The 22,991-nt window shown below is 40.5% G+C and overlaps 1 protein-coding gene and 1 pseudogene across 2 annotated transcripts in view; both read right to left on the bottom strand.

Moving 5' to 3' along the window:
- The window catches only part of G3BP1 (G3BP stress granule assembly factor 1), a 1,009,408-nt gene that overhangs the window by 117,553 nt on the left and 868,864 nt on the right, over positions 1-22,991 (bottom strand). The gene's annotated exons all lie outside the window — the stretch shown is intronic.
- On the bottom strand, positions 18,957-19,720 carry LOC307184219 (small ribosomal subunit protein uS3-like; annotated as a pseudogene). Its single transcript has one exon. The product of its transcript is annotated as a small ribosomal subunit protein uS3-like (transcript).

Genomic DNA, 22,991 nt, shown 5'->3' with positions numbered 1-22,991 from the left:
TGTCTTTCTTATCCTTTGTTGTTAGTGTTTAGAAATGCAACAGATTTCTGTATATTAATTTTCTATCCTACAACTTTACCAAATTCATTGATGAGCTCTAGTAGTTTTCTGGTAGTGTATTTAGGGTTTTTTATGTATTATGTCATCTGCAAACTGACAGTTTTACTTCTTCGTTTCCAGTTTTATTCCTTTTATTCCTTTTTCTTCTCTGATTGCTATGGCTATTTTATTATGGCAGCCTTGAATGACTAATGCAGTTCTAAGGCTCTGATCAGGAAAAAATGACAGGCAATAGTTTAGAATCTTACACTCAAAGCTTCATACCTCAAGAGAACCTTACAATTCATCCAGTTAAAGTCCCCTGTTTGACCACTGGGGAATATGAACCTCTGCCTGAGGCCACATGACTACTTGGCATCACAGGACCACAGAGGCATCTTTTTCAGTGTTCTTTTTCTAAGTCTGGTAAAGCTACTTCCAAAGAGCTATGCAGAACTAAAAGACAGACTTAGAAAATTATATCATCAAAGGAGAACAAGATGTCTTCATCCTGCCCCAAACCTTTGAAACTAGGATCCCCAAGAACAGTCAAATTCTTCCTAACTCTGTCTCTTGGGTTATTTCTTGCAAAAGACTCCTTATGTGGAGGTCTTTGGGAGATATTACTGATTTGTGTCTAGATTTCTTGTTGTATATAAGTGGAAACTGAGATTCAGAAAAGACAAAGGGACTTTCTTAATTTGCAGTCACAGAGACAGGATTTCTTCATAATCTTACCGTCACTTACTTAACATTTATTGAGTGATGACCAAATGCCATGCATTAGACTAAATGTTTTACCATCATCTTTTCTTTTTTAAAAAAAAAATAGGTAAATTTTAATTTTATTTATATTTATTTTTTTTTTATTTTTGGCTGTGCTGGGTCTTTGTTTCTGTGCGAGGACTTTCTCTAGTTGCGGCAAGTGGGGGCCACTCTTCATTGCAGTGCACGGGCCTCTCACTGTTGTGGCCTCTCCCGTTGCGGAGCACAGGCTCCGGACGCGCAGGCTCAGTGGCCATGGCTCACGGATCCAGCCGCTCCGTGGCATGTGGGATCTTCCCGGACCGGGACACGAACCCGTGTCCCCTGCATCGACAGGCGGACTCTCAATCACTGCGCCACCAGGGAAGCCCTAAAAGAGGTCTCTCTTAATGAAAGGGAAGTACCTTTGCAAAGAACACTCATTCCTACTGACCATTACTTTCCTGTCTCCCTTATTTCCACCAGAATGTCTTCATCACTGTTTCATTTCATTATTGTCTACAGGGTCTCAGGTTTCATCACACCTCCTCCAGGGAAACCTCTTATGTGTTCTCCTCCATTTGCTAACATGCAGAGCAAGGTGGGGAGAAAGTCAGCTGGTCTTCATTTGACCAGCTGGTCTGCAGAAGCAGGCGCATCAGTGCCAAGACGCAGGTTCTAGGGAAGGAGACCAAAAGCCTGCCACATCCCATTTGTTTTCTTCCAAAGGCTGCTGCACTGGCTGTAGGCAGATGTCTGGCAGTCTGCATCTGAGGACGTTTATTCCATGCCTACCCACAGATGGCTTTACCAAGTTCCAGAGCGTAAGTTCGATTTCTTTTCAAAGCTTCAACTTATAACTAAGGGATCATGAAGTTATAGCTGGAGAGTATATTATCATTATGACTTATATCAGCTCATAGTTGAATACTCAAGTGCTTGGCAGTGTACAGAACAATACTTCGTTTAATCCTCACATCAAGCTTATAAAGGAATCATTATCACTACCCCCATTCTACAAATGAATAAGCTAAGAATTAGAAGAGCGAGGTCACTTGCCAGAGGTCACCTGCCAAAGTTCTCACAGCTAGTAAGAAACGCAGTTGGTTTTTAAATCTAAGTAGAGTCTGACTTCATAGTCTATTGTTCTTTCCTGCTGTGTTATAAAAGCTAATAGAGATGGTGATGGTGATGGTATTATTATTGTTAAGGATAACAATACCAGCAACAAGAAAACACAACCACGGTCCCTGCACTATGACAAGTGCTTTACACGCGCTACTTCATTTAATCCTCACAGCTCTTCGTGGGATGTGGTATCAATATCTTCACCTTACCTGAAGAAACTGAGCTAATTTAGAAAGGTTGAGTAACACGCTCAGGGCTACAAACCAGTGACAGCATCCAGATGGGCCCATTCTGTCTAGCCCTAGTACCCAAGCTCTTATCAATTATGACCACTACCATCTTATTTTAAAGCCGGAGAAACTGAAGCTCACACAGGGAAAGCTCCATGCTCCTATTTCTACAACAGGGTAGCCTAGCAGTCTAGCTGTGACATTCCTCAAGCCTGGATTACCAACTCCCAGAAAAGTGCTCTCTACTTAGTACCACCTATGAGAAAACTCAACCAGTCTTCCTTTTAGGGAGTAGAGGATTATTATGTGAAGCCGTGAGGGATAGTGGTTTGGGAGCCAGAAAATAAGAACTGAGCCACTTATTAGCTGCTTCACTTTGACCAAGATACTTAACTTGTCTCAGGCCCCTCCTCTTTTACTAGGGAGCTTATTATACGATTGGGAAGTTTTGCCGTTAGAGACTATTCCAAGACAGTGTATAGGCAAGAGAAACATGAGGCTATAAAAATATTAAGTACTACCATTTGAGATTGAATAGATCTCTATGGGCCAAAGTAATGAAAAGTGCATTAATTGAGAAGGTGGCACCTAAGGTTGGCTCTGACACATGTGAGAATAACGACCGTGTTTTTTTTTTTTACTATGTTCTTACTACACATCAGATCCTGAGATAGGTAATTTATGTGTATGATTTCAGTTTATCCTTATGAAACCCTATATGTTAACTATTATCGTGGTTCCTATTCTAGAAGTTTAGTAACTGAGGCCAAGAGAGGTGCAAGCTTAAAGAGCTGGCAGGTGACATAGTTGAGATTCAAACTCAAGGGTCTAGCCTCAATCACTGCATCACGCTGCCTTTCTGGGAAGGCTAAAGAGGCAATTGTGGGGATGCCTTCAATGAAAGCAAGAGGCATCCAGGGAGTTAAATTCTCTACAGCAACTAGCAGTGCATAAATTCCACAGTATAGCAGTGAGTATTTCAGACCCTAAAATGGTAACCCAGTTATGCCCTGTGCTTTCATGCAGGGCAAGCATCACCACCACTGTGCATTTCAGAGGAGTTGAAGGATAGTCCCAGGGTCAGACATCTAGGTTATCACCCCTCCCACAATAGTGCTTCTGACTTAATCCCTGGCCAAGAAGCACTGTTTAAATTCATGGACATACAGGTTTCAGGTAATAACTGCTATGTCTACCTTACATATATCGGTTTTATAGACCACAGATTACAAAGAAAGGCACTGAGATGTATTACAGTTCTTTCACACACACAAAACTTTATGTAAACACAAGACCATAAACATATAGCCAAATGGAAATTGAAATGCATGGGTTTTCCTGCTCAGCAGAGTACTAAAGCTAGAAGAAGCCTTACAAGTCAGCTTATCCAAACCCCCTGGTTACAGACAGGGAAACTGAGGCGCAGAGTCTAGAATGATGTTCACCAAGGGTCCACAGATGGCTGATGCTCAACCCAGGCTGGCACCCAGTTTCTTGATTTGCAACTTGCTGCCCTTTTTTCTTTGCTATCCTGTCCTCTCCCTCACATTTCCATCACTGTTAGGTCTAACCCACCGCTTCTCATTCCAGTCACTTGCTAGTTTCTCTGAAGTCATGGCCACAGAATCCGTCACTTTTTAACCATCTGTCCCTCATTAAGGCATTCTCTTTACTGAACTTTCCACTCTCTGCATGCTTGGTTCCCTCAGAAGGAGGCACTGGAAGGTTCTCATTCATTGAGGGGATGCTGATGTGACTCTCTCGCAGGTGCAAATGTGCCCATCCCACTGAGCTGGCCCTGGTTATACCGAGAGGAGAGGGCCTCCTCTTTGATAGGGAGCCCAAGAGGATTCTGAAGCAGGACAACTGTCCATGTGGAGAGGGAATAGCCTGCTGTGAGTGGAACTGCTTCTCAGTATACAGACCCATGTGGTCTCGCATAATGGAGGCTGAGAGGACTCAGAGTGAATGATGGTGGAGATTCATTTCCATTTTAAATGAACACAACATTTGCCTGGGGGCAATGCTTCCTCCTAATAATCGAATCTGTAAAACACACCATTCCTTTTTGTACTAAAAAAATCATTTTTCTTAAAGTCAATGAACAAATATATTTCTGCTGCCCAAAGCAGATACTATCTGTATATCCTTTTAAGCTTAAAATCAAGAATGTGCCTTCAATGAATGGCTAATCTAAGCCATGGAAGCCTTTTCACATGAGTTAATAGACCGAGTGATTCCTGAGATTCTCTTTATTTAAAATGCAAAGAATTCAGTGGGGACAGATTCTCCAGCCAGACCTCCAGTCTCCCCTTCCCTTGCAGGGGGAGTAAAAGAAATATTGCTTGGCAAGAACGGCTTCACAGATGCTTCAGTGATTCCCAAGGTAATTCCACAGAGAGAAAAATCCATTCCCTTTAGGCACCCAGGGTCACATGAACTGAGTGTGCTTTACCACAAAGAGCATTTGTCATTCAGTGAAATTACGTTTTTGAAACAGAATCAACTGAGGATACAAGAGTCATGGAGAGAACTCTGGGAGGGGAAAGGGGTGATGGATTTTCTTAGCACTAGCCTTTCTAATAGGTGTTTAGAGGACGGGGATATAGTTAAGGTTTGCCAGGGTTATTTAGTAGAAAAAGACAAAATCAAAAACTAAAAACTGACTAGGACCCCTTCAACTCCCATAACCACATCAAGGCACATACATTTACCCCATCACCCCAAGAAAAACAGTTCTTTCATGGGAGGCTCTGGCTCCTAGCTACATTCCTTCCTTTACTTGAGCAGATGTTTCTGGTTTTCAGAATCCTGGTTTTGTTGGGGGCCAGGGTATGCTGCCCCAAAATATGCCTTAACGGCATATTGATTCTTTTGAATTAAAGTTCCTTAAGAAACAACTGATGCACAGGGGAAACTTTGACCCTCCTGTCTCCCTGAAAGCAGAAAATAAATCTCTCATGTGAAAGGCACCCTTCCAGCATCTGGGGGTGAAAGGACACCCTGATCTCCAGAGATAGGGAATTCGGGCCCCAAAGCCTGCGTAAACAAACAATGTTACTTCTTTAATTTAATACCTCAAGCCCAAAATCTGCTTAGATTCTTCACTAACTGATCACCCAAAACCTAAGTTACTTTTTCCTGTCAATTGAGGAATTGACCAATTTATTGTTTATTAGTGTAAAACATATAAAAGCTGCCTGCTTTCGCCACTTCTTAAGTCCTATTTCTATGAGACCTCCAAGTGCATGAATTAAGATGTATTTTGGGGCTTCCCTGGTGGCGCAAAGGTTGAGAGTCCGCCTGCCGATGCAGGGGACGCGGGTTCGTGCCCCGGTCCGGGAAGATCCCACATGCCGCAGAGCGGCTGGGCCCGTGAGCCATGGCCGCTGAGCCTGCGCGTCCGGAGCCTGTGCTCCGCAATGGGAGAGGCCAAGATGTATTTTGTTTTCTCCTGTTAATTTGTCCTGTGTCAATTTTATTATTGGTCCAGCCTCAAGAACACAAGAGGGGTAGAGGGGGAAATTTCCCCCTCCCTGACAATTTCCTTTCTATAAAACTAAAAGAGAAATTCAGGCTGGTTTGCTTGCCCTTCCTTCTGTATTGATTCATTTTCTCCATTGCCATCACTGGGCTAGGAGCAGGAATTTGAATTCCCAGAAGAGTTAGTAGGCTGATATCTAGGCTACTGGTCCCAAAGTGTGATTGTGTACTCTCTTCAGTAAGATATTTTTGATTGTGCACCCTCAGTAGATTTATTTATGAATCCATACAGATTCCATATTATGTACATTTTAAATAGACACAAAATGTTTTTAAAATTCAAACCGATACATTAAAATACATATAAATGTAAGTTCTATTTCCTCCCCATATCCCTGCGTTACCTCTTGGTATGCAGGCATTCCACTTTGAAAACCTCTGACCTAAACTGTCACTGAGTGACCCCTGCCTGCACACTTTGTCTCACTCTTCATCCATCTGGAATCAACCTGAAAGCAGACAACGACCACAAATAGAGCAACTGTCACACACTCAGGTGAGGAGAAGCTAATGTGGGAGCTAAAACAAGATGTCTGACCCAGAATGCCCTGTGCTTCTGAAAACTCAACTGTTCAACTGTTGTTTAGGGGTGACGCAAAGTTCTACCATCTCAATAACCCTTTTCTGGTTATTTAGATCCGAAATACTCCCTTTCCTCCAACCAATCTCTATAATGAATTTGCTGGGGACCAGGCATTTTGCTAGATACTTTTCATCTATTTATATAACTCCAACTCTCTAAGAATGAAGAAGCTTAATTCCTTTTTTCTCGGATTAGAAAAAAAAATTGATTGAAATCTCAGTTAGTAAGTGGTAGACCTAGGGCATTGAAACACTGATCTCATACTAAATTATGTTGACTACACTGTCTTTACAATAATACATATCACCTGTGCCATTCCTTTCACACTTAACGTGCACTGACTTTTATAATAACAATAATTAGCTGGACTTCAGTCTCCTTCAGTAAGACATTTGTGAGAGTGCCTACTTTGAAGCTGCCTCTGCCGGCGTTGAAATTCCTCCAGGAACTTGCATTGAGAACATCCTATGTGCTAGGAATAGTGCATGAGGTATCTCACTTGTTGTGGTCATTTTTCAGCATTGTGTAATTATATCCATCTTAAAAATGAAAAAGAAATGTCAGAGATTGGTTAATAACCTTCCAACCAAAATCAGTAATTTGTAAGGGAAGGAGTCAGGAACTGAACTGTGCCTAATTCCCAAGGCCTGGCACCACTGGATCTTTTCATATGTCCCTTATTATGGGTCGGTCCCTCTCTGTACATTTCATTGATGGACTGCTACTTGTGCATTTCACATATTCCTATTACATGTGACTGACACCTCTCACAGTGTCACTCACCATGGTAAGTACTCATCACCACATGATCTTTTTTTTTTTTTTTTTCAATTCTTCTGTGATGAACTACTTCAGAACAGGAATACTTGCTGCTGGATGCTAAAGAATATACTGAACTTAATTCCACAGAAATGGAATCTAATAACGTGTGGCCTTTGTGTGTGGCTTCTTTCACTTAGCACAATGTTTTCGAGGTTCATCTACGTTATAGCGTATATCAGTACTTCATCCCTTATTATAGCAGAATAATACTTTACATCTCATTGTCCCCTCTAGATAAACTCACAAAATCCAGTCAACTATTTGAAGACTGCCCTATATTATCACCCTCCTTGATGGATTTCTCCCTTCTTTGAACTCACGTGACATGCTTTGCTTAAGTCTTACAATATAATCTCTTCATTATTCCCTTGAACTAATCTAACTTTCCAAGCAGAAAAAAAGGCAAGTCTGTATCTTATACCTCTCATGTACTTCTGGTAGAGCCCAAAACAAATGTGGACACAGGACAGATGGGCAACAATAGGACAAATAATTTATGTTCCAACTAATAGGTTATCCTGTTCAATCGAATTCTTACAACAACTAATGCAGTTGCTGAGCAAACAAAAATTGAGACATTTAAGTGATGTGCTTAAGGTCTCACAGGTATCAAGTAGCATGAGTTCTGCTCCCCCAAACCCAAGCCTGATATGATTAGGTTGTCCAGTTACATGATCTCCTAGTACTCTGAACTTCTATTTCCTCTTGATGAAATAACTCTATTAGTAATTATTTGTTGTTTTAAATTTTTTTCTTCCCCATTAAGTCTATGAACTCCATAGGGGTAGGACTTTGGTTCACATGAGTGCTTTCTGTAGTCTCTGGTACATATAGGCGCAAACTAAGTATGTGTACAAGAAAGGGAAGAGGGGAGAGAGAAGTGAGGTTGTTGAGAAACATCAGATTAGAACTAGAGTCAAAACCTGGTTTTTAAGTTCTTCTCTGTCTTACATGCATTTAGGCATATTCAATTAGACTCATTTTAGAGCTGTGGGGAAGAGCATTAAGTAAGAAAATCAGAGAGAGTGAGAGCAGGAGAGGACGATTCCATACACCATTCCCCTCAGTGGGGACTTAAAGTGACTGTTCCCTTAGCAGATCCCCTCCTCACCTGCACTGCACCTTCCCTCAGTGAGCATCTTACAAGGCTGCATACTATTTGTCTTTAAGGACACACTGCACTTTTTTCCACATAACACAACCCTGAGAATTCTTTGTCTGTACTCATGCAAATAAAGAGGTATCTGTTCTGTCACTGGAGGTGAAACTGGCAAATAAGTATCTCTTCTGTCTGGAGGAAAAACTGGCAGAAGTCCTGGTTGGACTTCTCAGGTATTATGTCACCTGTATACATATTTTCAAGGGTAGTTTTAACTAAACTCTATTTTGGCCTCACATACTGACTTGAAAGCCTAACTCTTCTCCGAGATGAGGCTTGGCTGCCTCGTTAGTCTTTATTAATCCACTAGCTCTACTAAACTTTCCTTTTATGTAACACCTTGAAACTTTATAATTTTAGAGCAGAATTTTCTTCTACCGTCTTTCTTTTTCTTCTCTATGACTCACAAAATACTTATGAGTTTAAATAGAAACCACCCTTTCATTTAGAATACCTGTAAAATACCGTTGGCTAAGAAGTTCAAATCAAACACACAAACAAAAACCTCTCACACACCTTGGAGAACTGCATAACGTGTTCTGTATAATCAATACGACTGCAGTGCTCTCAGTATTGAGCTGGCCTTGGAGAAAGGGTACTCACTGGAGAAAGCAAATATTCTCTCCTATTGAAGCTATAAAGTTAATTAACTGCTTTATGGGAAAGGATTTGCTTTCCTCAGAATCTGAGACTTGGTTTGCAAGCCCAGCCCTTCTATGGACTTCTTTTGTGACCCTGGGACATTTACTACCTACCACCATCTTTGAACCCTATGTCCTCATCAAATTAGAGAAGAGTCAAAGCAAGTAATATATATAGTTGTCTCCATTCTCGGCAAAGTGATTTTCTACTCTAGCTACCTCAAATAAGTATATTAAAATCAAATAATTTGTCAATATCAAGACGAGCTTTCCAGGCATTTAAGACTCACCCACAGAGAAATTCTGGTGTCACCACTACCTGTAACTGTGGTCCTGGTAGGAAAAGAGAGAAAGTAACATAGGAGAGAAATGCCCAATTTTTGTCATGTATTCAAGTCTAAGTAAAATTACCAAGATAACTTCCTGGGGCTAATTTTAACTATATAGCGAAAAAAAAAAAAGCCCATTTTGTTGGATTTGGGGGTATGTTCAGGTCAACTAACAATATCTTTCACAACCCCAGATACCCTTCAGAAGTTTCACCTTTAAAGATTTATTTTTCCGAGTTGACGAGGTCTTCTAACTTCCCCTGTTAGAAGGCAAATCCTACTGGAAGAACAACCCCTTAAGCCTATCTTTCTTATTTAGAGGCTGGACCTGAAAGCCACACTTCAGTTATTTCCCAATTCGCCAAGGTTGCCTTCCACACTTAGGCCTCTAGATGTGATGGACGAATATTTCATATGGCTCTGCCAGAAAGATTACCCACTCTGCCAAATTTCCGTGATCTAAAGCCTCACAGAAGACAAAGGCTCTTCATTCTACTTAGCAAGAGATGCTTCAGTCCTGGAAACTTAAGAAGCGTAAGAATTCAGGACAAGACCCTACAGCAGAGGCACAGTGGGATGGGGAGCAGGGGAACCTTTCTACCCCAGGTATGACTTTAAAGGAATCAACAAAAATAAAGACATGCATGGGATCGGCTTTTGTTAAGACTCTAATGAAAAAATATCAGAGGAAACAGAGCAAGACCTTGGGAATCACGGCCAACACAGGGAAAGGATGATAGCCTTTCATGTGAATACACCCCCATCAAACCACACAACAGGTAGGCTTAACCTACCAGCTCTTTCCCATGGTAGTCCCCCCTGACCGATCCTAGCTATGGCTTTGCCCAAGAAACCACCAATTCGCACCCTCTCATCTACATTTAGGCTGACTGTGACCTAGTACCAAAACACAAACAAACAACTATTTGTGTGTGGGCACAAACCAGTTTTAGCGGTAAAAACAGGAATAGAACTCTATCTTTCCTGTATACAACTTTGTTGGTAGCTTTGTGTGTAACAGGGTCTTAAATTATACTGATTCCCCCATGAACAATTTTTTTTTTTTTTCCAGAAGCATGCCAAGCTGTGAGCAGTGACAAAATTCATAAGAGTCACTCATTTCATTCTCAGGACGGACAAGGAATGAGGTACCTAAATTAAAAAACAAAAAGTCTGGAGACCTTCAAGATGGCAGAGGAGTAAAACGTGGAGATCATCTTCCTCCCCACAAATACATCAGAAATACCTCTACATGCGGAACAACTCCTACAGAACACCTCCTGAATGCTGGCAGAAGACCTCAGACTTCCCAAAAGGCAAGAAACTCCCCAAGTACCTAGGTAGGGCAAAAGAAAAAAGAAAAAACAGAGACAAAAGAATATGCACAGGACCTAAACCTCTGGGAGGCAGCTGTGAAGAAGGATAAGTTTCCACACACAAGGAAGACCCTTCACTGGTGGAAACGGGAGGTGGTGGGGGGGAAGCTTCGGAGCCATGGAGGAGAGCACAGCAACAGGGGTGCAGAGGGCAAAGCAGAGAAATTCCCGCACAGAGGATCGGTGCCGACCAGCACTCACCAGCCTGAGAGGCTTGTCTGCTCACCCGCTGGGGCTGGTGGGGGCTGGGAGCTGAGGCTCGTGCTTCGGAGGTCAGAACCCAGGGAGAGGACTGGGGTTGGCTGTGTGAACACAGCCTGAAGGGGGCTAGTGCGCCACAGCTAGCTGGGAGGGAGTCTAGGAAAAGTCTGGACCTGCCTAAGAGGCAAGAGACCATTGTTTCAGGGTGCGCGAGGAGAGGGGATCCAGAGCACCGCCTAAACGAGCTCCAGAGACAGGCCCGGACCACAGCTATCAGCACGGACACCAGAGACGGGCATGAAATGCTAACGCTGCTGCTGCAGCCACCAAGAAGCCTGTGTGCGAGCACAGGTCACTATCCACACCTCCCCTCCCAGGAGCCTGTGCAGCCCACCGCTGCAACGGTCCCGTAATCCAGGGACAACTTCCCCAGGAGAACACACGGTGCGCCTCAGGCTGCTGCAATGTCACGCCAGCCTCTGCCGCCACAGGCTCGCCCTGCATTCCGTACCCCTCCCTCTCCCCTGGCCTGAGTGAGCCAGAGTCCCCTAATCAGCTGCTACTTTAAACCTGTCCTGCCTGAGTGAGGAGCAGACGCCCTCAGGGGACCTACAGGCAGAGGCAGGGCCACACCCAAAGCTGAACCCCGGGAGCTGTGTGAACAAAGAAGAGAAAGGGAAATATCTCCCAGCAGCCTCAGGAGCAGCAGATTAAATCTCCACAATCAACTTGATGTACCCTGCATCTGTGGAATACCTGAATAGACAAGAAATCATCCCAAAAATGAGGCGGTGGACTTTGGTATCAACTGTAGACTTGGGGTTTGCTCACTGCATCTAATTTGTTTCTGGTTTTATGTTTATCTTACTTTAGTATTTAGTTTATTATCATTGGTGGATTTGTTTATTGACTTGGTCTTTTTTTTCTATACATATATTTTCTTTTTCCTTTTTGTGAGGGTGTATGTGTATGCTTCTTTATGTATGTCTGTATAGCTTTGCTTTTACCATTTGTCCTGCAGTACTGTCTGTCCATAGTTTTGGGGGTTTTTTTGTAAGTATAGTTTTCAGCACTTGTTATCATTGGTGGATTTGTTTTCTGGTTTAGTTGCTCTCTTCTTTCTTTCTTTTTATTGTACTTTTTAATATTTTTTAATAATTAAAAAAAATTTTTACTCAATAACTTTATTTCATTTTTTTCTTTCTTTCCTTCCTTTTCCCCCTGTTTTCTTCTGAGCCGTGGGGTTGACAGGGCCTTGGTGCTCCAGTCAGGAGTCAGGCCTGTGCCTCTGAGGTGAGAGAGTCGAGTTGAGGACACTGGTACACCAGATACCTCCCAGCTCCATGTAATATCAAATGGCGAAAGCTCTCCCAGAGATCTCCATCTCAACACTAAGACCCAGCTCCACTCAATGACCAGGAAGCTACAATGCTGGACACCCTATGCCAAACAACTACCAAGACAGGAACACAACCATACCCATTAGCAGACAGTCTGCCTAAAATCATAAAAAGGTGACAGACACCCCAAAACACATCACCGGATGCAGTCCTGCCTATCAGAAAGACAAAATCCAGCCTCATCCACTGGAGCACAGGCACAGCTCCCCTCCACAGGGAAGCCTACACAACCCACTGAAACAACCTTAGCCACTGGGGGCAGACATGAAAAACAATGGGAACTATGAACCTGCAGCCTGTGAAAAGGAGACTAAACACAGTAAGTTAACCAAAATGAGAAGACAGAGAAAAACACAGAAGATGAAGGAGCAAGATAAAAACCCACAAGAGCAAACAAATGAAGAGGAAATAGGCAGCCTACCTGAAAAAGAATTCAGAATAATGAGAGCAAAGATGATTCAAAATCTTGGAAAAAGAATGGGAAAAATAGAAGAAATGTTTAACAAGGACCTAGAAGAACTAAAGAGCAAACAAACACTGATGAACAGCACAATAAATGACATTAAAACTTCTCTAGAAGGAACCAATAGCAGAATAACTGAGGCAGAAGAACGGATAAGTGACCTTGAAGATAAAATAGTGGAAATAAATGCTGCAGAGCACAATAAAGAAAAAAGAATGAAAAGAATTGAGGACAGTCTCAGAGACCTCTGGGACAACATTAAACAAACCAACATTTAAACAAACCAACATTCGAATTATAGGGGACCCAGAAGAAGAAGAGAAAAAGAAAGGGACTGAGAAAATATTTGAAGGGATTATAGTTGAAAACGTCCCTGATATGGGAAAGGAAATAGTCAATCAAGTCCAGGAAGTGCAGAGAGTCCCATACAGGATAAATCCAAGGAGAAACACGCCAAGACACATATTCATCAAACTATCAAAAATTCAATACAAAGAAAAAATATTAAAAGCAGCAAACAAAAACAACCAATAACATACAAGAGAATCCCTATAAGGTTAACAGCTGAACTTTCAGCAGAAATTCTGCAAGCCAGAAGGGAGTGGCAGGACATACTGAAAGTGATGAAAGGGAAAAACGTACAACAAAGATTACTCGACCCAGCAAGGGTCTCATTCAGATTTGACGGAGAAATTAAAACCTTTACAGACAAGAAAAAGCTAAGAGAATTCAATATCACCAAACCAGCTTTACAACAAATGGCTAAAGCAACCTCTCTAGGCAGGAAACACAAGAGAAGGAAAAGATCTATGATAACAAACCCAAAACAATTAAGAAAATGGTAATAGGGACATACATATCAATAACTACAGTAAATGTAAATGGCTTCAATACTCCAACCAAAAGACATAGACTGGCTGAATGGATACAAAAACAACAACCGTATATATGCTGTCTACAAGAGACCCACTTCAGACAGAGGGACACATACTGACTGAAAGTGAGGGGATGGAAAAAGATATTCCATGCACATGGAAATCAAAAGAAGGCTGCAGTAGCAATCCTCATCTCAGACAAAATAGACTTTAAAATAAACACTATTACCAGGGACAAAGAAGGACACTACATAATGATCAAGGGTTCAATCCAACAAGAACATATAACAATTGTAAATATTTACGCACACAACCTCAATACATAAGGCAAATGCTAACAGCCATAAAAGGGGAAATCAACAGTAACACAATAATTGTAGGGGACTTTAACACCCCACTTTCACCAACTGACAGATCAACCAAAATGAAAATAAATAAGGAAACACAAGCTTTAAATGACACATTAAACAAGATGGCCTTGATATTTATAGGACATTCCATCCAAAAAGAACAGAATACACGTTCTTCGCATGTGCTCATGGAACATTCTGCAGGATAGATCATATCTTGGGTCACAAATCAAGCCTTGGTAAATTTAAGAAAATTGAAATTGTATCAAATATCTTTTCTGACCACAACCCTATGAGACTAGATATTACAGGAAAAAATATGTAAAAAATACAAACACGTGCAGGCTAAACAATACAGTATGAAATAACCAAGAGATCATTGAAGAGATCAAAGAAGAAATTTAAAAGAACTCAGAAAAAATTCACAATTAAAACATGATGACCCAAAACCTCCGGGATGCAGCAAAAGCAGTTCTAAGAGTGGAGTTTATAGCAATACAATCCTACCTCAAGAAACAAGAAATATCTCAAATAAAAAACCTAGCCTTACACCTAAAGCAATTAGAGAAAGAGGAACAAAAAACCCCAAAGTTAGCACAAGGAAAGAAATCATAAGGATCAAATCAGAAATAAATGAAAAAGAAATGAAAAAACAATGGCAAAGATCAAAAAAACTAAAAGCTGGTTCTTTGAGAAGATGAACAAAATTGATAAACCATTAGCCAGACTCATCAAGAAAAAAAGGGAGAAGACTCAAATCAATTGAATTAGAAATGAAAAAAGGAGTGTTACAACTGACACTGCAGAAATACAAAAGATCATGAGAGACTACTACAAGCAACTCTATGCCAATAAAATGGACAACCTGGAAGAAACGGACAAATTCTTACAAAAGCACAACCTTCTGAGACCAAATCAGGAAGAAACAGAAAATAAAAACAGACGAATCACAAGCACTGAAATTGAAAGTGTGATTAAAAATCTTCCAACAAATAAAAGCCCAGCACCAGATGGTTTCACAGGCGAATTCTATCAAACACTGAAAGAAGAGTTAAACCTGTCCTTCTCAAACACTTCTAAAATACAGCAGAGAGAGGAACACACCCAAACTCATTCTAAGAGGCCACCATCACCCTGATACCAAAACCAGAAAAAGATGTCACAAAAAAAGGAAACTACAGGCCAATAACACTGATGAGCATAGATGCAACTCCTCAACCAAATACTAGCAAACAGAATCCAGTCGCACATTAAAAGGATCACACACCATGATCAAGTGGGATTTATCCCAGGAATGCAAGGATTCTTCAATATATGCAAATCAATCAATGTGATACACTATATTAACAAACTGAAGGTGAAAACCCATATGATCATCTCAATAGATGCAGAAAAAGCTTTAGACAGAAATCAACACCCATTTTTGATTTAAAAAACCCTACAGAAAGTAGGAATAGAGGGAACTTTCCTCAACATAATAAAGGCCATATACGACAACACACACAGCCAACATCATTCTCAATGGTGAAACACTGAAACCATTTCCACTAAGATCAGGAACAAGAGAAGGTTGCCCACTCTCACCACTCTTATTCAACATAGTTTTGGAAGTTTTAGCCACAGCAATCAGAAAAGAAAAAGAAATAAAAGGAATCCAAATCAGAAAAGAAGAAGTAAAGCTCTCACTGTTTGCAGATGACACGATACTACACATAGAGTACCCTAAAGATGCTACCAGAAAGCTACTAGAGCTAATCCATGAATTTGGTAAAGTAACAGGATACAAAATTAATGCACAGAAATCTCTTGCAATCCTATAAACTAATGATGAAAACTCTGAAAGCAAAATTAAGGAAACACTCCACACAATGCTAACTTTTGTTGGCATTGCAACAAAAGGAATAAAATACCTAGGAATACCTAGGAATAAACTGATCTAAGGAGACAAAAGACCGGTATGCAGAAAACTATAAGACACTGATGAAAGATACTAAAAATGATACAAACAGATGGAGAGATATACCATGTTCTTGGATTGGAAGAATCAACATTGTGAAAATGACTATACTACCCAAAGCAATCTACAGATTCAATGCAATCCCTATCAAACTACCAATGGCATTTTTCACAGAACTAGAACAAAAAAATTCACAATTTCTACTGAAACACAAAGACCCCGAATAGCCAAAGCAATCTTGAGAAAGAAAAACGGAGCTGGGGCAATCAGGCTTCCTGACTTCAGACTATACTACAAAGCTACAGTAATCAAGACAGTATGGTACTGGCACAAAACAGAAATATAGATCAATGGAACAGGATAGAAAGCCAAGAGATAAACCCACACACATATGGTCACCTTATCTTTGATAAAGGAGGCAAGAATATACAATGGAGAGAAGACAGCCTCTGCATTAAGTGGTGCTGGGAAAACTGGACAGGTACATGTAAAAGAATAAAATTAGAACACTCCCTAACACCATACACAAAAATAAACTCAAAATGGATTAGAAACCTAAATGTAAGGCCAGACACCATAAAACTCTTAGAGGAAAACTTAGGCAGAACACTCTATAACATAAATCACAGCAAGATCCTTTTTCACCCACCACCTAGAGATGGAAATAAAACTAAACAAATGGGACCTAATGAAACTTCAAAGCTTTTGCACAGCAAAGGAAACCATAAATAAGACAAAAAGACAACTCTTAGAATGGGAGAAAATATTTGCAAATGAAGGAACTGACAAAGGATTAATCTCCAAAATTTACAAGCAGCTCATGCAGCTCAATATCAGAAAAACAAACAAGCCAATCCAAAAATGGGCAGAAGACCTAAATAGACATTTCTCCAAAGAAGATATACAGATTGCCAACAAACACATGAAAGGATGCTCAACATCACTAATCATTAGAGAAATGCAAATCAAAACTACAATGAGGTATCATCTCACAGTGGTCAGAATGGCCATCAACAAAAAATCTACAAACAATAAATGCTGGAGAGAGTGTGGAGAAAAGGGAACCCTCTTGTACTGTTGGTGGGAATGTAAATTGATACAGCCACTATGGAGGTTCCTTAAAAAACTAAAGTAGAGGGCTTCCCTGGTGGCGCAGTGGTTGAGAGTCCGCCTGCCGATGCAGGGGACACGGGTTCATGCCCCGGTCCGGGAAGATCCCACATGCCGCGGAGCAGCTGGGCCCGTGAGCCATGGCCGCTGAGCCTGCGCGTCCGGAGCCTGTGCTCCGCAACAGGAGAGGCCACAACAGTGAAAGGCCCACGTACCGCAAAAAAAAAAAAAAGAAAAAAAAAAAAAAACTAAAGTAGAACTACCATAAGACCCAGCAATCCCAGTACTGGGCATATACCCGGAGAAAACCATAATTCAAAAACAGTCATGTACCACAATGTTCATTGCAGCTCTATTTACAATAGCCAGGACATGGAAGCAGACTAAGTGTTCATTAACAGATGAATGGATAGAGAAGACGTGGCACATATATACAATGGAATATTAGCCATAAAAAGAAACAAAATTGAGTTATTTGTAGTGAGGTGGATGGACCTAGGGTCTGTCATACAGAATGATGTAAGTCAGAAGGAGAAAAACAAATACTGTATGTTAACACATATATATGGAATCTAAAAAAAAAAAAAAAATGGTTCTGAAGAACCTAGGGGCAGGACAGGAATAAAGACGTGGATGTAGAGAATGGACTTGAGGACATGGAGGGGGGAAGGGTAAGCTGGGACGAAGTGAGAGAGTGGCATGGACATATATACACTAGCAAATGTAAGACAGATAGCTAGTGGGAAGCAGCCGCATAGCACAGGGAGATCAGCTCGGTGCTTTGCGTCCACCTAGCGGGATGGCATAGGGAGGGTGGGAGGGAGGGAGACGCAAGAGGGAAGAGATATGGGAACATATGTATATGTATAACTGATTCACTTTGTTATAAAGCAGAAACTAACACACCATTGTAAAGCAATTATACCCCAATAAAGATGTTAAAAAAAAAAAAAAAACCTTAGAATTATCTAGTCTTTTCCACCAAGAATAGATATTCACACTGATTTATGTCATTTCCCTTCCCACAGTCATGTCTCCCATTTATAATTGCTCAATATGCCAGGTTCACAACGTTTCCCCATTTGGGTGCCCTATTTGAATTTGTGTATAAATACTCACTCCTCCAAATGTTCTATATGAATACACAAAATATCCGTTTCAGCACCGAGTGCATAAATTCAGGGCTGGAGGCGTGTGGCATACTGCAGAATGGCACTAATTCAGGAGTCAGCTTGTAGAGGTCTGGATAGGGCTTAGCTGTATTGCTTGCCATGGAACCTTGGGGACCTCAGTTTTTACTCTCTGAACCTGTTTCCTGATCACCAAATTGGAGAATGCTAGCCTTCTCCTATTCCTCTCATGGATAACTGGAAGAACCATATGAAATCATGGATGATATTTTTAAAAACTGTTCATTGACCTTCACTTTGAGAATAAAGGAAAGACCTATAATCAAAGTCAGATGCTTAAAGAAATTGCAAGGTAACTTGGAGACATGTGAAATGGACTACAGTTCCAATATTTCCATCAACTTGCTCAAATTTCTTCTCTAGGATGCAGGAGCTCTATCAGTAAAATGAGAAATTGAATGGTGTTTTATGTGTCCTTCAATTAAGTTTCTGAGTGATTGAATCTCTGCAGCATTATTAAAAGTACTGTCATTGTAGCTGGAATTTAAGTACCGTCACATGAGTACCTGAATTAAGCCGTTGGCTGCCTTCAGAGCCAGGATTCAACCCCTGTAGTGTGGAACATGGGATTACAATCTAGAGCAGTAAAATTTGGTATACATAATAACTAAAAGCAATGTGGGACCACAAATTGGGTCCTAGAACAACAAAAATATAGTGAAAAAAAACTGGTGAAATATGAATAAAGCCCATAATTGGTTATTAATAATGTTCCAATGGTAATTTTTTGGTTTGATAGGTATACTATATTATTAGGTAAAATGTTAACATTAAAAGAAGCTGGATGAAGTGTACATGGAAACTTTCTGTACTATCTTTGCAGCTCTTCTGTAAGTCTAAATTTAGTTCAAAAGAAAAAGAAAAAACGCTATATTTCACAGGAATCACCCAGGTGCATGTTGAAAATGAAAATTTCTCCAATTTCAGAGACATGAAAATTATAGTCCTGGAACAGGTCCCAGGAATCTGCATTCTAACTGGCACACAAGGAGATTCTGATGCATATTTCTCAGGGATCATACTTGGAGAAACTCTGATCTGAAACAAACACTGGTCCAGAGTAAAATAAGTGATTATTAGAGATTAGTAAATGGAGAATACAACCTGCGGCTATAAAAAGGCTCTTGTGTGAGATCTTGATTTTTTTTCTCTTTTTTAACAGATTTTACTAAAGATCTGTAGAGAGCAACTTGCAGACTCCAGATCCAACTGCCAAGGAGACCCTGTTATGCCGTGTGTACTGTCTGGGGCATAGCTGGCAGCTCTGGCTTCCCACCGTTCTGTTCTGAGACAGAGGTGCTGGGCAGTATCTCATCTCTGGGTTCCATAATGCTCACATGGTCAGGCAGGGGCTTCTTAAGGCCAATCCTACCACTTGGGTCCCAAGGCAACATGATCTTCACTTTGATGCCCAGTGAACACTGTCTGAGTGTCACATAGCACATACTAGTATCGACATAGTAGTTAACAGGGTCCCCAATGGGGATCATCAGGCCATCCACAACCTTCATGGATTTAGCCGTCTATTCACAGAAATTCCCAGACAGTGTGACCTCACAGGCTTTGGCCCCACTCTCCATGATGAACCAAGCACACCATAGCAGGCCCTCCACACAGCAAGTCCTCCTAGGAGTTTATAATGCAGAGACTTTGCCTGGACAGTGGCATGCAGACCTCCCGTGGCCGCCATTTTACAATACCTCCACCAACTGATGTATCGATATAAGTTTAGGCAAGTTATTGAACTTCTGGTCCTCAGATTCCTCATTTATAAAGGAAGAAGTTGTATCTATGGAATTCTAATGGTTATCCCTGCATAGTACCTAAAAGGAAAAGTCCAGAATAGTAAATAGTTGTCTCTAAAACCTTCTGTTGGCAGCCACAGATCTCTCCTGGCACCTCTGAAGAATCCTTCTTCTTACAGCACTGAACAGGGCAAAGGCTTTTGCAGCACTCTTCCCATGCATGCAAGTGTCTGGCCCTGCAGTGAGTTAAACACAGTTACAAAGGAGATACAACAGTGTTGAAAAAACACAGTCACTGTGACAAGGTCAGCAGCGGGGGACATTAGGTTTTGAATTTGCTTTATTGAATCGAGAAGCAGTCGCTGTAGTTCCGACAGCATGCCCTTTTGCTTTGTGAAATAGAAATCCTCATTTCCATCTGTGAAGACTCTGGGGAAAGTAAATGAGGTCTCTGGCCCCAGGCCTTTCATTAGGGAACAGTTTTGTACCAGATGAGGCCACAGACTCAGAACTACCATGTCTCTACAGAGACCCTGCCCAGGAGATGAAGAAAGATGGATTTAAGTCAGCTCAGAGCAACTGAATTTAGAAGTGGTGCTGACTAGAGTCTTAGGATTGCCCCTGGCTTTTTTTTTTTTTTTTTTAACATCTTTATTGGGGTATAATTGCTTTACAATGGTGTGTTAGTTTCTGCTTTATAACAAAGTGAATCGGTTATACATATACATATGTTCCCATATCTCTTCCCTCTTGCGTCTCCCTCCCCCCCACCCTCCCTATCCTACCCCTCCAGGCGGTCACAAAGCACCGAGCTGATCTCCCTGTGCTATGCGGCTGCTTGATGGACTGCCATCTCTGCTATGTATGTGTGCACACACACATTAGCATCAGTATAAACTTCCCAAATTAGAGGGGAATAAGGTATATATCCAAACAAAAATTCCTATTGGGCAGGGAATATGCCAACCTCACCTCATTCCAGTTATGTTGACCTGACTCAACAGTTTAGGTAGATGAATGTTTTTAATGGTATCTATGAATCGACCTTAAGCTTTGTTTTCCCATAAAGAGAGGATATCAGAAGAATGTATGACACTAACATTTTCTGAGTGCAAAAAATGTTACTTGTTATTATAGAATATGATTGTACAGCATACTTAACTTCATTTACCCTTGGTTTCTGAAAAGAGATAATAACACCTACAAATTTTTATTTGAATCTTAATAATTCTATGGGTTTTTATTTATGTTAAATTATCTACATATATATGGAAAAGGAAAGTGAGCTTAAACATCTAAATTTCTCAGTTTAGACATTAAGCGTAGTTAAGTGCAAGAGCTGACATTTGAATCCAAATCCAACGACTCGAAAGCCCACACGTCTATTAGGATGACTGCAGGCAAAAATCTGTTAACTCCAGTCTTTTCATGAAAGCTAAAATGAATTTATGTCTCTAAAGCATAAAAAGAAGAGAAAATTGGGTATGGAGGATGGTATCTCTCTTTCATATCTGGTTTGTCAGTGTGATAGTTTGTGAGTAAGTATGGTTTCCTAAGAAAGAAATGTATTTGCTAAGTAGAAACAGTTCCCAGGACATCTGGAAACAAGAGCTATCCCAAGGTGAAGTATAATGAACTGAAAGGATTTCTATTTATTCCACATATGCTGGTCTTCTGGATTAAGAATTAGAGATGACAAAGGGGGAAGAATTAAGCAGAGCGAATAAACTGCAGGACAGTGGTATAGCTGAATCAGGAGTCTTGGTTTTCCTTTAGGTTTGTTGTTTTATTTTGTGTTGATGTCAGGGAAAGAGCATGTTTTTTGTTTTGCCAGGACCACTGCTTATTATTGTGCAAGTTTTGTGTCTCCTAACTCTAGAGGGCACATTCCTAATCCCTATATATATGTTGAGGTATTATGGTAATTTTCAGGCAGGTGACAATAAAATAACTTGAGAAAGTCTACATTGAAAATATTTCCTCAAGTTACTTTATTGTCATCTGCCCTCAAATTACTATATTACCATACTATTATTTGTGATGATACACTTTTAAATGTAGACACTTCTTGATTTCAAGCTATATTACAAAGCTATAGTAGTCAAAACAATATGGTCCAGGCATAGAAACACACACACAGATCATTGGATCAGAATAGAGAGCCCGGACATAAATCCATGCATACATGGTCAATTAACTTTTCACAATGGTGCCAAGAATGCACAGTAGGAAAAGGATAGTTTCTTCAATAAATGCTGTTGAGAAAACAGGCAAAGAAATAAAACTGGACACTTTACTTTATACCACTTACAAAATTTAACTCAAAATGGATCAAAGACTCAAATGTAAGACCTGAAACCATAAAACTTCTAGAAGAAAACAGAATAAAAGGTTCCTTGGCAATGATTTCTTGGATAAGACACCAGTAGCATAGGCAACAATTAAAATAAACAAGAGACTATATCAAACTAAAAATCTTCAGCACAGCAAAGTAAACAATAAATCAAAAAGGCAACCTAGAGAATGGGAGAAGATACTCGCAAACCATACATCTAAAAGGGTTTAATATCCAAAATATATAAAGAACTCATACAACTCAATAGCAAAAACAAACAACTGAAAAATGGGCAAAGGACCCAAATAGACATTTTTCCAAAGACATTCAAATGGCCAATAGGTATATGAAAAGGTGCTCAACATCACTAATCAGCAGGGAAATGCACCTCAAAAGCATAAGTTATCACCTCACACCTGTTAAGATGACCACCAAATAGACAAGATACACCAAATATTGGTGAAGATGTGGAGAAAAGGAGACCCTATACACTGCTGGTAGTAATGTAAATTGGTACAGCCATTACAGAAAACAGTATGGCTGTTCCTCAAAAAATTAAAAATAGAACTACCATATGATCCATAAATCTCACTCCTGGGTATATATATGAAGAAAGTGAAATCAGTATCTTAAAGAGATATCTGCACATCCATGTTCATTGCAGCATTATTCATAATAGCTTAGACACAAAAAACAACCTAAATGTTGTTTAACCTCCGAAAGATGAATAAAGAAGATATGAGATGTATATATACAGACAGTACCCAACTT

The sequence above is a fragment of the Stenella coeruleoalba genome (genome assembly GCF_951394435.1).
Source record: "Stenella coeruleoalba genome assembly, chromosome: 3".
Classification (NCBI taxonomy): domain Eukaryota; kingdom Metazoa; phylum Chordata; class Mammalia; order Artiodactyla; family Delphinidae; genus Stenella; species Stenella coeruleoalba.
The sequence above is the reverse complement of the archived record's forward strand: the minus strand, read 5'-3'. Positions and strand labels throughout refer to the sequence as shown.